A 16319-nucleotide genomic window follows, 5' to 3' on the forward strand; every position below is an offset into this window, starting at 1 on the left:
GGAGACCAGGGTTTCAGACTTTGTTCTGTTATGGTTTCTAATCTTTACAGTGTCCCATTATTAGGTCTCTTTTTCAATCTGAAAATTGAGGGAAGTGGACCAAATGTGTGAGAAATCAACTCTAATGTTCTATGATTTTATGATTCTATGGATAATTTAAGTGACAAAACCAAATTATAGCTACTGTTGAAACTGCACAGACCATACCCCATTATCTTGGTAACCTTAAAAACACCTTGTTAGTACTCCATATAGAAGCTTGAAACAATTCTAAGTTGCATCTTACCTCTCTTAATTACAATGAAGTGATGTTCTATGATTATGAAGATTCCACGGTAAACAATCATCTGTTTTCTCAGTTGGGCACATCTCTTTCAAAAGTATTTAAGAGGTAATTCTTTTAAATGGTGACATTTCAAGGTCAACGTTTTCTGTGCTTCGTATTCTTCACAGACTCTTCTTATTCATTATCTAATTATATCTTCATATTAAATATGCCATAGGGGTAGGGATGACATTTTTTAATCCTCATTTGACACAGTCATACATGAGATTTAGATGAAATGAATTGACTCTGGATCATACACCTGGGTATCTGGAATGTAATATCCAAGAAGGCAGGGATTTTTTTGGGGGGGAGGGGCGTTCTGTTTTATTCACTGATGTTTCCATAGTGCCTAGAACAGTGCCTGACACATAACAGATTTAATATACATTTGTTGAATGAATAAATGAATGAACAAATCTGATTAGTGACAAAGGAGGTCTAGTAATTCTCTAAATCCTCAACCATTGTTCCTTTAGTACTGACAAGCTTTGTTCTCTGTCCTCACGCTCGCCCCAATTTTCCTGTCTTTTCTGGAAGCAACTGTCCGGAGGTTTGTGGAAGCAAGGCCAGTGAGCCCTCGCCACTGAGGGGTAACCGGAACCCCAGCCTCACAGTGATGGAGCAGGGAAAGGAGGGGCGTCTATGAGGCACTCCTCCTTGAGAGACTAAAGCTGACGCTCCCCTGAGTTTACCAAGGACGTCGGAAAAGAAGGTTCGCTGGGTCCCTCTGTCCCGAGGATGCTGGTCTCACACGGCTTCTGGTGGCGGAGGTGGGCGGTGAGGGTGGAGGGGTTCTCTAAAGAGGGCCCCAAGGTCCCAGGCCCCAAGTGGTCCGGGTTTGGCCGGCGCGCTGAGGCTGCCACCCTCGCGGTTCCCGCCTGGCGGCTGGCTGGCAGAGGCGAAAGGCGGGGCGGTCGCCCTCCCCTCCGGGACACTACGGCTGTGCCCGCCCCAGCCCCGCCCCCGCCGCCGACCTGGCCGCCGATCGGGCGGGGCTTGTTGGGGGCGGGAGGCGGGGCCTGCAGAGGGCGGGGTGGCCGCGCGGGGAGCCGGCGGCCAGGGCGGCGCTCAGACTGGGCCGGGCGCTCCGGCTGCGCGGGCTCTCGGGCGCCGCGGCGACAGCATCCTCCTCCTCCTCCTCTCTTTCTTTTCTTCCCCTCCGCTTCTTTCTTTTCTTTCTCCTTCTTCCCCTGCCCCGTCCCCCCCTCTGCTACTTCTCCGGAGGACGTTAGGTCCTCAGGTCCCTGAACGGTGGCAGCGACGACCGCGGGTGCATCCAGTTTCTGCGCCCAGGTAAGAGAGCCGTCCCCACCTCTGTATAGGGTGCTTCTCTTTCTCCTGCCTCGCCCACCGCGTAGAGGGAAGAGAAGGAGCCCAGGAAAGGAATGGGAATGGGGAGGGGTTGTCTCGTCCTCTGTGCCTTGGAAGCAGGCACAGGTTGGCCGAGCTGTCCAGTCTTCCAGCTGGAGGAAGCTTCAGGCCCGGCCTCTCTAGGTGTCACTACTACGCAGCAGGGGACCAGGGCTGCTACCTGGGCTCTAGATTTGTAGAAGGGTGTGTGACCTCGGTAAGTACCACTTTGAAACGCCCGGGAATTTACGTCGGGTTAGGATATCTGTCTTGAGAGATATCCTTGTAAAAGAATTTCGAGATAGAGGTTTTTTGTTTTCTGGGGGTTTTTGTTTGTTTGGGTTTTTTTGTCCATCTAACTGCAGAGAACTGCACACTGACGAATGAGTAAGTTAGAGAAGCCTTGTCAATTTGACATCATTTTCCCTGTAATTCTCCCAGAAACAGCTTGGAAGAGCAAGATTAATGAATATTTATAATTTTAGGAAAATGAAAAATTAATGTCTGGTCTTGTTGGAGGGCGGGACACGAAAAAATGAGTCTGGGTGAGCTTGAGCGTCCACGTAGTCTCTTTTTAAACGATGGGGGTGGGAAGCAGCATATACAGTGCATCTATTTTCTTTTTCCTCTTAAAGGGTGCTTTGGGGGCTGCAGTGCTGGATGCCTTCCTTCCCCAACCTCTTCTTTTGTTTAAGGATGGAAGTTTAAAGAAGGAGTGTGTGAGGGGAGCCAGGAGTGGGGATGTGTGTGTTTGGGTGTGTGTAGGGGGGAGGGAGCAGTAAAACGGATGGGGTCAGAAAGAGAATCCTTGAAAACTGGAAATGGATGTTATACTGCCTAGCATCAGGGTTTCAGGATTTTGTCAGAAAATAAAAAAAGCTTTATTAGCAACAAGCCCGTTTGTAACAATTGCTGTGTGCCATCAGCTGTAAGCCCTTAGCATAATGCTTCCAGCACATAGACCCTTTAAAACTGACTCGATGTGAAGGGTTTTTGTTTAAATGCGCTCACACACACAAGCATGCACAGGGGTATGGTGGTACACACCACATACACACACACACACACATAAACACATTTGCATATATAATACACTATATACCTAATGTTGCAAAAGGGAGTGGATACTTAAAGACGAATCTTTAAATATTTATCTTTGAAGGTCTGCGATTATGGGGTGAATGAAATTTGTAGTGCAAAACAAATAAATATATATTGTTGGGTGGTATATAATTTTGGATGTGAGGCAAAAGGATTAATGAATATCGGTAAGGTACTAACTTAAATGTTAAAAATATAATTTATTTTAAAATGATCGGTCTGGGAGAGGAAATGACTGCTAACTGAAATTGAGGTTTGCAGCCTCAGTGAGGCGATGGAGAACAAAGCCTTTTATGTGAGGCACATCATGCAAAATGTCCCATGCTTGAGCTGCAGGTACCAGCCTAGTATAAAGCATAGCTCTGTAACCCTGTCATTTCACTGTGGACAATTATAATTTTTTTGGCAATGAAAATAGATTAAATAAATAAAAGCTCTTGAGAATGCCCAGGAGGAAGATTATAGCCTTTCGCTTGAATGTGACTCAAAAGACCCATTTAACTGGGCAATTGGTGTCTACATATTTTGGTAGAAATCTTTATGAATCTGTAAAAAATCATGGGCATTTCAGTCACCCCCTCTTCATGCACAAAAGCATTTCCTTCTTAAGGAAAGGTGAAAGGCATTTTTGTCTTTCAGTAAAAAGTGTTATATTTGCGTGTGTATGTATGTGGTGTGTACCACCATACGCCTGTGCATGCTTGTGTGTGTGATTTTACATTGCTTTCCTGGTAATATTATCTGGTTATTGTAGGTTTACATCTGGAATCACGATTTGCATGTGATCAGAACTATTGTGCCTTTAGGATCAGTGGTACATGCTGTTTATCTGTCCGTGGTTTATTTAATTTTAGTATTTCACAATATGCTATAATGTTATTTAATTTCCAAAATTCTTTTTGTTGTTGTTTTTATTTTACCCATAAGCAGAAATTTGCTTAACATATTTCTGGAGATCTAAGCAATTTAAAAATTGAGCTTCCTTTTTTTAAAAATAATATTTTAAATACATGAATTTTCATTTTCTTTGTTTCTCTCCTCTTTTCATTTCCCTCGCCCCCATCAAGTAACCTGTTTCTTTGTGACTCTGTCAATGCTACTTTCAGCTTCTAGTTATATCTAGACTATCAAAAGTAGAGCCAGTGTTCTCAGGAATTTCAAATTTAGGATTTGTTAATTCTCTGTAGCAACTCTCCCAGGATGACTTGTTTACAGCACCTTCTCAGGGAGGAGAAGGAGAAAAAATGTGCGGAGAGAGCATGACCCAGTGAAACCGGCACAGCCATTACCTCATCCTAGTAGCTACTTCAGATTCATTGAGAGAGCAGGCATCCTCTCAGTGGAAACCAAACACCAGGAGCACACCCATCTCAAGGCAGAAGCCTTTCTCCTCCCATAGCAGCTCTGCTGAGGTTAAAGGGATATTTTCTCTTTTATGGATTTCTTTTCAAGGATCTTGAACTTGGTCATAAGTATGCAACCAGAAATGAAACTTGGCACAGCATACCTGAAGGAATAATTTCATTCCTTTACCACTTTTGGCTTAAATCGATTTGCAAATTTTCTAAACATCAGAAGGGAGAAGGAAGAAAAATGCTTGTTGGTGTATTTTGCATGTTTTCTTATGACGCCCATTTTTTTGTCGAATTTTACTAGCAACTAGATAATAGACTGGATTGTTATGCTTTTGAAAAATGGAGTTGCACTGTTGGACTTTAAAATGAAATAGTTACAACGTTTGCTTAGATGTATACATGACAATATGTGGATACTTAAAATATTCATTGATGTCCCCATAAGACTGACCATATGAAACTAACTTGGGGATTTTAGTATTCAGGTTGATCTCTTTGGTTAATGAATTCCTTTCAATGCTTAATTTCCTCTTGAAGATAAAGAATCTGAAATAACAGTTACAGTGGATGATAACACCACCCCCAGGTCAATACCATATCCCTTAATGCTAAAAGTAGTCATTTAGGTAAGTTATTAGTAATGCATTAGTAAAAGTTATCCAAAGATAACATTCTGGAACAGTCATAAACTCTTATGTCTCTGAAACATCAGGTGAAGATGCTGTTATGCTCTTTGAGTCATATCTGATTCTCTCAGATATGTCTATTCTTTCTCTACTTTAGTTCTCCCTATGCCTTTCTTAATGCCATTGCCTTGATCTGCTCAATCTAGACCTTCTTATGTGTGAGCAGTATTTTGATCATTTCACTGATTTTCTTCCCTCTCTTTTCATTCCATTCTTTTAAATCTCATATTTGAATGTTAGACTTCTCTAGGCATTTTGTCTTCAATACTGTTACTCTCAATACAAATTTAGCCTTTACTTTTCATTTAGGAGAGTATTTATTCTGATTTATTTATTTATTTAATTTATTCTGTATTTCTTAAGTTTCTACTGGATGCAGAATATTGTACTGGGGACTATGTATACAGACACAAAAAATACTACAGGACTCCTGGCTTTAAGAAACTTATACAACAATGTAAAGCAATTATACTCCAATAAAGATGTTAAAAAAAAAAAACTTACAAATCAAGTTAGAGGGATTTGTTTCTTTTGTAATGGGGAATAACTAAGAAGTAACATTTAAATGAGCAGCTCTTGTGTTTCAGATATTATACATAAGTGCGAGGGACTGCACTTGGGCAGGGTAATGTCCCAACACCTCAAAGACAAGCTTTTATATATCAGTTATGTAAATGTCCTAATGTACACCCTGTATATCCTTTTTCCATATATGTATTCTCTCTATATAATTATATAAATATTTGTATATATAAACTAGGGAATTGCAAATATAACATCTCTGACACACAATGGAAGTACTAAGTATCTCAAATGCTTCAGCCAATCAGCTGAATCAGCTGTAGAAGGTCAGATCATTAAATGCTGGACAGCACATGAAAATCTCAATTCAGATTATTCTAAGCAACTTTTGGTGTCTCAAGAAATTATCAGTCCCAGGAATTGATTCGAGGCACCAAAGCAGTTAAAGAACTACAAAGTAAGAAATGGCACACGAAGGGCCAAAATCATGGGAGAGGGTCTGTGAGAAAGTTTGGGTGAGTAGGTGGGGGTAGATGAGGAACGAAAGCAAATTCTCAGCTACATTCCCTTTAGGCTGGATAGGACCCTTTGTCTAAGTGGGTGAAGAGGGAAAAAATCTCTTTTGTTTTTATACCTCAACATAATATTTTGTTTGAATCCCTCCCCTGCCATTACTTTGAACTAAGGCCATAGGTGTTTTCTTGTAAAATTTATACAGGATGCTTATTGGAAGCAATTGTATAGTGAATTAAAAATTTTAAAACAATATGAACACAATTAGTTGACTTTTTATGAGAAACACTGTGAATGTAATCTTTGAACTTAGTCTTTCCTGTTCAAGAGAGGTAAACTCTTTGAGTGGTGATACTTTTTAACTGTGATTCATTTTACATAGACATTTTAGTGAAATTCTGTGGAAGTTAAGACAGAGCTCAGGATTTCCTTTTTCAGTCAGTTGTTAAATTTATATTGTGGATTTTAAAGAAAGTTTTAAACAATTTGTTTTTCATTAATATACACCAGAGGGGACAACTCTTATGTTTTGCTTTTTGTTGTGTTAATAGGCCTTTTAGAGAAAATAATTTAACTACGATCACACAGCTTGACTTTCCTCTTGCTTTCTTCTTTTCTTCCTTTCTTCTCCCTCACTGTCTTTCCCTTCCTTCCTTTCTCCTTTTCTTCCTTTGCTCCTTCCTTTCAGTTTGTATTGGCAAAAAATAATCACTGATCATTAGAAAATGCAAATATAGCCTGCTATTTTTCTTGCAGTTTATTTTCCATTATATCTATATTTCTCATTTAACATGCAGTTTTATGCCAATTTCTCCTCCTTCTCAGGGCTCCATCCCTATCTTCGCCCCTTCTTTGATCTTGACTTTTATATTCTCTAGCATTGAACAATCTTTTCCTTGTATACCAGTCTTTGATCGTGCTTCCTTCCTCTAGAAGGACTTTCTGAACCAGGAAGAAAAGTTACTACCTTGTTTCTTCCCATTATTTGTACTCAAGTTGACTCAGACTCCCTTATCTTATAGACAATTGCTTATCCTAACTGTGTCCTTTCCAGCCTTCTTCATATTAGTTAAAAAAAGAAAAATATGGTACAACTGTACTACAACTTACTGCTTTCAAAATGAAAAATTTGATTAGCCAACTGTATTTTGTTATTTTATTCACCTGACATCAAATAAAATGGTTTGACTATTTTTTAAAATTGAATTGATTGGTAAAGTCATTATGTGTCAGGCAGTCCACTGTCTTCGTTTTATGCTAGCTAACTACACTGATGTTCACCTAAGTTGAACTACATTAATTTAATTTTAAATGAAATATTCCTAGTTACATTGCTCTGTACACCATCAGCATTAGCCATCTTGAATCCATCTCAAAATGATCATAAAACACAGTACTTGAATATCCATGAGTATATTTCATTGCTTAAATATCTAGCTCTCTTATATTTAAAGCTAACTTATAAGTAAATATACAAACAAGCTCTTTTAGTTTGAGATAGAATAATCATGCCAGTATGAACCCTTTATATCACATTACTTTAGGTATTAATGGATTTATAGTTGGCCATGTTGTATTATAACAATTGCAACATACTGTATTATGTTGTTAATGGACAGCAGTGAAATTATATAATAAATTGGTATGAGAAAATATTTTCTAATTTTATTGGCTAGAAAGCAGCACAATTAAATAATGCTCAGCTTTGAAACTGTATTATTTTATTTGGGTATTGTGCCTCTCAAAATTGTAATTTAGTCTTTCCTTTAGAGTATACATTTTTGAGCAGAACAATATTTTAAACAATATGCTGCCTGTTTTTCTGGTGTTTATGAGACCACATTCCTTTGGCCCACTTTGAAAACAAACAAGCAAAAAAAAAGTTTTTAGGATTCAGTTATGCATTCTTTTTATGTTAATGTCATCTAATATAGCTAGGAAAAGATCTGATTCTGTAATTTACTACACATACTTATATTGTTCAAACAAAAATCTGCAATCTGTAGCATACAATTTCTTTGCTCAGTGGACAAGAATATGGAGTCATGACACCTGTAACAAGTTTTTAGTCCACCAAATGTGTCTACCTGTGTTTCACAAAGGGCTAGCATGGTGGTATTTGTGTGTGTGTGTGGGGGGGGTGGGGGTGTATAATAATCACAGAGTTAGCCTTATGTTTATGCCATTTTCTGTAGTTGATATAAATTGTTATATAATCAGTTGATTTATAGAAAATTTAAAATTATACTTTGATGCTCCATACGAGAATATTTGGTATTAAATACAATTTTATAGGAAAAACAATGACATAATTATTCATTAACGCAATCAAATCAGATGAATTTCAAACAATTACTATATTTTTCTGTTTGGAGAGATATAGTCCAAATTTCACTGCCCATTATTAAAATCAAATGATAACAGCTAAATCTTGTGCTCAAAATCAAAGCATCTCCATGTTGATCAAATGTCCTGAATTGAAATACTGGTCCCTTAAATTTATCTTTTAAGAAGTGCAGGTGGCACTGCTATTGCATGGAAAATGCAGTTTATCTTCATTTAAACAGCAGAAGCCAGGATTGATGGAACTTTAGAAATTTTGCTGCTAAGAAAGCATTAAGAAAGCACTGAGCATCCTATTGGAAGCTGAATCTCTTATAAACAACCAAGTGAGTATGATCTAGGGTTTATTTTAATGGGTTTGGCCATTGTGCCTCAAACTAAAGCTTGCCTCATTCATAGATTACATGATGAAAATTATTATAGACCATTAAGTGGTCTTTGGTGAAATTGAGGTTTTGTGGGTTTTTTTTTTAAGTTCTTATCACTTTCAGACCAATCACTAGTTCCATGATTTGGGGATTTTTTTGTTTTATTTTGAAAAATACCACATTAAGTGAGGGTGGTCCATGTCAAAATTGTAAATTATGACAACTTGGTACAATCTTGGACAGTCTGACTGCCCTATTTCAGCCTCTTCCCAAAGACTACCATCAAGTTTTGTGATAAGAATCCAAAGTTTTCCATAAAAAAACTGATATTGAAATGAGTAAACTTATTAATGAAATCTTTTCCTTTTCCTGCCTAATATATTTATAGTCCATGTAACAGTAGCTTTTTGTAACCCTAATAATTGGTAGCCTAGAAGGAATGTGTGCTTATACATCTGGAAACAAAGTCTATTCTTCTGTGCCTCTGCCCTATGACAGAAGGGACATCAGTTCTTAAGACTTGCTGATTATAGACTTAGATGTTTGGAGAGGAAGAGGGGCTGTTAGGAGTAAATGGTGTGAACCTCTGATGTACATATAAGTAAACTGGGACAAGGAGTGGTTAAGTGACTTTCCTGAGGTTCTGAGTAGTGGAGCCAGGCCTAAGATTTAGTTATTCAGGTCAAACTCAGCCTGGTGAGGGGAGGCCAGTAAAGAACCATCTCACTCGGGCTCTCTGCTTCTAATTCTGGTTATATTTTTGTTCTCTGACCTAAGGGTGGGGTGATCTGGCAGTCATACCTGCCCCACTTTGTGACTCAACTGTGACTTTCACATGAATATAAAAGAGGGAGGGACTCAGGCCATTCCAACCAGCTCCATGCCAGCTCCACTGCTGAACGTGGTGAGACTAAACCTGGTCCAGGAAACACTGACAAGGCTGCTGCTCCAGGTTCATTCTTGTGGTTTGGATCTCTTAGGACAGAAGTTTAAACTCTCTGGGGATGTGTGCCCAGACTCAAGGTACTTAAAAAGCCAAGGAGCTTTCCTCTGAATTTGAACTATCCATACTGATGCCTCCAGATTGATTGAGTTTGTGTTTAAACTTGGCTCTGTGTTCAAGGGGAATCCAACAAAAATAGCCAGGTTGAAGCTTTTTTATGACCTATAACACTATGAAATTTTCTCAAAAATAGCTTTCCTTTTGCGTCTCTGCAACTTTAACATTTTTAGCTAAAAGGAAGTGAGCTAGAAAGGCTGTGGCCTCTGTGTCTGTGTCTGTTTCCCTCTTAACTTTTCTACTCTCGTATGTCTTCCTGTTTCTCTGCCTTCAGTGTTCCAGCCCTCTTGTTTCTTTGCTTCATCCAAGGAGACAGCAAATTAAATAAGAATTAGTTGTTTCCATGGTTACTGTGTTCAGTAGAGCTTCACCCGTACCCACACTGCTTAGGCATTATAGAGTCTTAAGCTGACAAATATATGAAAGGCATGAAGAGCATCTTGGAGGAAAGAAATTAAGCACAAAGCATGCTTAAATATTTAAAGAGAGGTATACTCCTAGTCACTGAAAACTGAAACTGTATACCACTATCTAGGGAGTGAAGGAATTCTAATGTCATCCTTCTGTTAAAGAATGTCATATAGTATGTCCTAATTCTCTAAGTGAATATATTTAGTCATTAATCAGAATTGGAGTTACCGTTTTATCACTGAGTAGATGGAACAATTCCTTAAAATATTTTCCATGAACATTTGAGAAAGGATGGGCTATACATATTGGCTTCTCCTGAAGTATCTTTATTTTGAGCCATAAATATAGGAAAAAGCCGTCTTAATTGCACATCACGAATGTATACCTATGAAGGCAAATCTTTTTTTTTTTTTTTTTTTTTTTTTTGTGGTACGCGGGCCTCTCCCTGCTGTGGCCTCTCCCGTTGCGGAGCACAGGCTCCGGACGCGCAGGCTCAGCGGCCATGGCTCACGGGCCCAGCCGCTCCGCGGCATGTGGGATCTTCCCGGACCGGGGGACGAACCCGCGTCCCCCGCATCGGCAGGCGGACCCTCAACCACTGCGCCACCAGGGAAGCCCAAGGCAAATCTTTTAAAATAAGATATTTTATGCTTTTCTTCTTAGATGTGGTTTATTGAATTTGATAGTCTGAAAATCTAAATGATCCATAAAGGGTAAAAATTGAGTTGTAGTGAGGTGGACGGACCTAGAGTCTGTCATACAGAGTGAAGTAAGTCAGAAAGAGAAAAACAAATACCATATGCTAACACATATATATGGAATCTTAAAAAAAAAAAATGGTTGTGAAGAACCTAGGGACAGGACAGGAATAAAGACGCAGACGTAGAGAATGGACTTGAGGACAGGGAGGGGGAGGGGTAAGCTGGGACGAAGTGAGAGAGTGGCGTGGGCATATATACACTACCAAATGTCAAATAGATAGCTAGTGGGAAGCAGCTGCATAGCACAGGGAGATCAGCTTGGTGCTTTGTGACCACCTAGAGGGGTGGGATAGGGAGGGTGGGAGGGAGACGCAAGAGGGAGGAGATATGGGGATATATGTATATGTATAGCTGATTCACTTTGTTATAGAGCAGAAACTAATAACACCATTGTAAAGCAATTATACCCCAATAAAGATGTTAAAAATAATAATAATATTTTTTAGTAAATGATGTTCTTGGGAATAATTTATTTTTTAATTTTAATTTTGGATTATGAATAATATATACATGGTAATTTACAGACAATACATATTTGTATACTTGCTCATGAAAAGTTAGTGTGTGTAACAAGCATATTATTAATCTCCATACTTGAAAAATGATACCCTTATCATTATCTTTCTTAAACTGCCAAATTCTCTGAAATGTAAAAAAATGTTGCACAGGTATTCTTTTGGATGAAACAAAAAGTTAAAAAAGCAAAGAAACATAGTTTTGGTCTTGCAGATTTTTAAATTTTTAAATAGGAGAAAATTTATAAAAGACAAAAATTCATGGTCACAAAATTTTAACATTTTAAACGTAAACACTACAAGGCAAATAGATACTCTTTGTTTTTCTTCCACTTAAATATCACGCTCGTGTGCCCTAAGTACTTCTAATATCATGTTCCATAAATCATTTATTTATTTACCAAATGGTTATTAGATCCCTAATATACAGCAGGAACTTTTTTGAATATATAGGATATTGGGACAAACCACACAAATTCCTGCCCTCATGGAGATAATATTCTAGTAGTGGAAGACAGAAATTAACATGTAAACCAAATTTCAGACATGAAAAAAATGCTGCAAGAAATAGAAAACAAGAACACATAATAGAGCTTGTCCGGGATGGCATAGGCTGTTCTTGGAGACATGAGTAATGAGAAGTAGCCAGGCATATGAATATCTGGGGGAAAAGTTTTCAAGCAGAGGGAACAGAAAAAACAATAGCCTTAAAGCAGGAAGAAGCCTGGAATATTTGAGAAACAAATACAAAGCCAGTGGCCCTGGAGTCTGATGAACATGGTAGAGGGTGATGGGACCGGAAATCAGGGCAGAAGGCAGATAGCAGGCCACATAGGTTCTCTTGACCATGATAAGGGGGTTGACTTTTATTTAATTGGCAGTGTGTTCTAATTTTTAAGGTAGTAGAAGCAAAATTTTTTTTGAGACTCTCATAAGAGCTTTCAAAGATTAATTATGTCTTCCAAATCTCTGTAGATATATTTGCTAACATCTAATGCATTAAATCACAAGAGAGACATCATTTAGAAAATTAGAAATCAATGATAGAGATAAGATTAGATTTTTGTTGATATAAAATGCTCTAAACATGGGTAACCCAAATTGTGTCATTTTCTTGAGATATTGGAGAATTACATATATAAGTGATTTTAACCCCTGCAGCTTTTTTGTACCTGAAACTAAGTTTTTAAAAAAATCTAAACAGAAAATTATAAATCCATGTTTGAGGAAAGTAGTCACAAAAATCACTCCAGTGTCAATGTGAATGTGTTCTTTGGCTATTTCCCCACAGCAGCTTTAGTTATAAACAAGGCCATGTGCCAAGCAACAACCAACATGGTACTGAAATTTATAAATGAATTAAATAACGGAGTTACACATATTTTGCTTCTTACAGGTAATGGCCTAAATGTCCTGAAATTCAGTAAGTGAGCTGATCCAATTTCATGATGATCTTGAATCACCTTTGAGATTAATGGTTAGTTTACCTCTTCATGTATATTGCTTATGCTAAAATACTTAAATGTACTTTTCAAATATTTGTAGACCTAGTATAATGCTGTACTGAACTTAGCATTAAACACAGTTTGCCAGACTTTTGATTGATTGTACTTTTGGCATAATTCAAGGCTGTTTACTTTTTTCCTAGGCATTTCCTCAATAGAAAACAAAACTATTAATTTTTTTTATTCTTTCATGTAGTATTATTTATAGGGCATTTTCAAAATATCACATAATTTAGGAGAAAGTAGTAGTTTTATTTTATAATGAAGAATTGAATTACTGTTGATTTTTCTTCAAGTTTCTTTTCTTGACTTCCACTTTGTTTTGTTTTTAGGATTAATTAATTATATGATGTAAATTGCTTTAATGTGGAACAGTTAGGTAGAATGATATATCTATCTCCCAGACTTGCAATTACTCAAGTTAAATATTAAATATATGAATAACAAACCAACCAATAATTCAAATGTATATTAAACTCTAAATAGCGTTCTTGGAATTTTATTTAAAAGTAGGCCTTTTTCTATTGAGATATCACTAAATATCAAATATAAACTGTTATTTCAAAGAACTGATGAAAGGCTTTAAGAAAAACAAGAAAGTGATTGATTTTCTTCTATATGTACAGCCATGCTTATGCTATAGAATGTCAAATATACAGCATGTTGTTCTCCTCTAGTTGCCACTCTCTAGAGACACAAGACATAAAACTAATATTATAAAGAATATAATGCACAATAAGGTAAATGGTAAAAAATAGCATGTCTTGTAAGTGCTATACAAATTTAGAGGAGGGAAGTATATCACCATGCGCAGAAGCTAAAGATTTCATTTGGGAAGCAGGATGTGGAGTGGGGCTGCATAAGTGGCTTGGTTTGGAGAGCACCCAGGTAGGATAACAGCAAAAGCAAAGACACTGAGGTGACAAAGAGCAAGGTAAACCATATTGCCTGCAGTGGGGGATTCCTTTTGGAGAAGAGTAAGTTGGGTAGGTGGTCTTGGATTTGTAGTGGTCCTTAAATACTGGGCTTACTTGGGGTTTTGGTTTTATCATAAGGCCATTGGAGTCAGTGAAGGATTTTGACTTGGGGAGGAGGGTGAGGAGTGTGATGTTTTAAGATTAGCAAGAAAAATTTGAGAGGATGTAGTGGCAGGTCTAGAATTTCTACATATGGTGTGGCATAGAGACACCAACCTATTTAGAGGCAGAGACTAAGGGACTCGTTTGGGAGCTATGGTTGCAGACATTTTCACAAACAGCTAAGAAAATAAATATCAATACCAAAGAATGGAGGTGGTGACAGTGATAAAGATGGGGTGAGGAGTGTCAAAAAGTTCAGAAATACAGGCTTGAAATAGCCCCAAAGAGTTAGAAGCCGTGTAGAACTGTAATCAATGAGTAATATGCTCTCCTATTGGGGTTATGTCATGTGCATGCAAAATATGTATTTTTAAAAGGACATTGGCCTTGGAAAACAAAGCAAAGAAATAAGGACGAATTTCAATTCAATTCCTCTGATTTCTAGGCCATATTGGAAATGAACTATGTGACTACACAAATTACTTTAGTAAACAATTATTGAAAATCAATGGTATGAGTGTATAAAATTAAGTAAACAGATTTTCTTGCAAAGAATTACAAACATTTTTGTTAAATATTTATTTCTGATTTTAAATAGTTGCATACTAAAAATGGTTTTGTAAATAATATCAAATGTCAGGGTTGGCAAGCTATTCTGTAAAGGGTCAGACAGAAAAATTTTTAGGCTTTGTGGGCCATATATAGTCTCTGTTGAAATTGCTTAGCTCTGCTGTTGTAGCAAGAAAGCAGCCATAAACAATATGTAAACAAATGGGTATTGCAGTGTTCCAATAAAGCTTTATTTATAAAAACACATGACAGGTCCATTGACCAGTGGATTGTAGTTTGGCACCACCTGACTTATACTGTCTTGGTTGAACATGAATCTAGAAAATGTCTTTAAAATTATAATAACCATACTTTTAAGAGGTCACAAATACATAAAGACTGTGTAAGGACAATAGTTATATATTTCCTTTTATGAAGACCCATGGCATCTTTAGATTTCTTTCAAGTCAGAGCGTGTTAAAAACTTCTTGACTTTGTCTTAAACCACTGGCTTGGTTTTATCATATGGACACTAATTGTGTTACTATTTTTTCCTTGGCCTCTAATAACCTCAGAATAAAGTTGTGTCCTACTTCAAGTAACTGGGCAGAACCTAAAGTATACATTTCACATGCTAACTATTTCATGCTTTACTTTATTAGATTTCCATTTGTAATTTTTTAAAATCCTTTTTAGAACAAGCTAAGGTATAAATAAAGCTACATTCTATATTTTCATCAGAGATCCACTTACAATTAAAGTCTTTGACCAGAGAAGTTCTTCCTTTCCAGGAGTAAAGGTGACATGGCATTTCAATCATGTTTGCTATTCAATTAGGACAGATTGCATTGCTCTTGTTATTCAGTTTCCACAACTGAAATCATTTTCTCAAAAATAAACTGTGACTTTTGTGTGAATATGCTATTGCAGAGCAACTATTAAATCTGTTACTCTCATACTATAAAAAAATGGGATTGTTGCTGCTAAACCTTTTGCTGTGTTTGTTTTACCACAAATGCTTTTCAAACAATTTCTCAACCCCCAGGACCTCAGTAGTCCTGGTAGGAAGCTACTAAGACCCGAATATATCCTCTCTTTTATGAATGCATGAACACGGAAATATTCTAGGGATTAGAAATCAGATATTTAAATACTGTTCTTTCTCTACAGAATGCTACATGAGATTTCTCACTTCAAAGTGAAATCTTGGACTCATGGTATAAGGAATGAGTTTCGACTTTTTTTTGTTTTGTTTTAAATACTCATCATGTGAAATGATACTGTTGCCTTTTATTTTTAATAATATGTCTTTAATACACTGGAATTAAATAATTGGTCTAATTTTGACTGTCCTGTTCAATTAATAGTGAAATGTATTTGTTTGACTGGAATTGGTATAGTGGTCAAGAGAGCTCTTCATGTGACCATTCACCTGAAAAATATATTATCAATTAGATGTGACTTAAAAATGATTCTTAGACATAATCAGGGAAGTGTCGTGGGAAATGACAATATTCTTCTTTAAAAGTTAAGAAAAAGAGAGAGAAGAATACCATATAAGAAAAAGATAAATTAGAAAGCCCCTGGTATTAGTTAGAGGTTTGTACCACTTTATCAGTATACTTGTGTTTAGATTGTTTCACTGTAATAGTTTTCTGTGGTTTAGCATCACAGAGAATTAGAAATTATAACAAGTTGCATTTCAGTTAGTCTGGAACATAGAACAGTGAGTGATGGGCCATGGATATAGTTAGAGCCAGGTTTAAAAAATATCATGGGGGCTTCCCTGCCGGCGCAGTGGTTGAGAATCCGCCTGCCAATGCGGGGGACATGGGTTTGAGCCCTGGTCTGGGAGGATCCCACATGCCGCAGA

General features: G+C 37.3%; 1 protein-coding gene across 4 annotated transcripts in view; it reads left to right on the top strand.

Moving 5' to 3' along the window:
• Window positions 1-1421: 1421 nt before the first annotated feature.
• The window catches only part of MAP2 (microtubule associated protein 2), a 282883-nt gene continuing 267985 nt past the window's right edge, over window positions 1422-16319 (top strand). For 3 of the 4 annotated variants that reach the window (XM_055089803.1, XM_055089812.1, XM_055089809.1), the window contains exons 1-2: window positions 1422-1621; window positions 12710-12790. The gene's annotated coding sequence lies outside the window, so the exon portion shown is untranslated. The remainder of the gene's footprint in view (window positions 1622-12709; window positions 12791-16319) is intronic. The other variant, XM_055089807.1, reaches the window with a different exon arrangement.

The sequence above is a fragment of the Physeter macrocephalus genome, chromosome 2 (assembly GCF_002837175.3).
Source record: "Physeter macrocephalus isolate SW-GA chromosome 2, ASM283717v5, whole genome shotgun sequence".
Lineage (NCBI taxonomy): Eukaryota > Metazoa > Chordata > Mammalia > Artiodactyla > Physeteridae > Physeter > Physeter macrocephalus.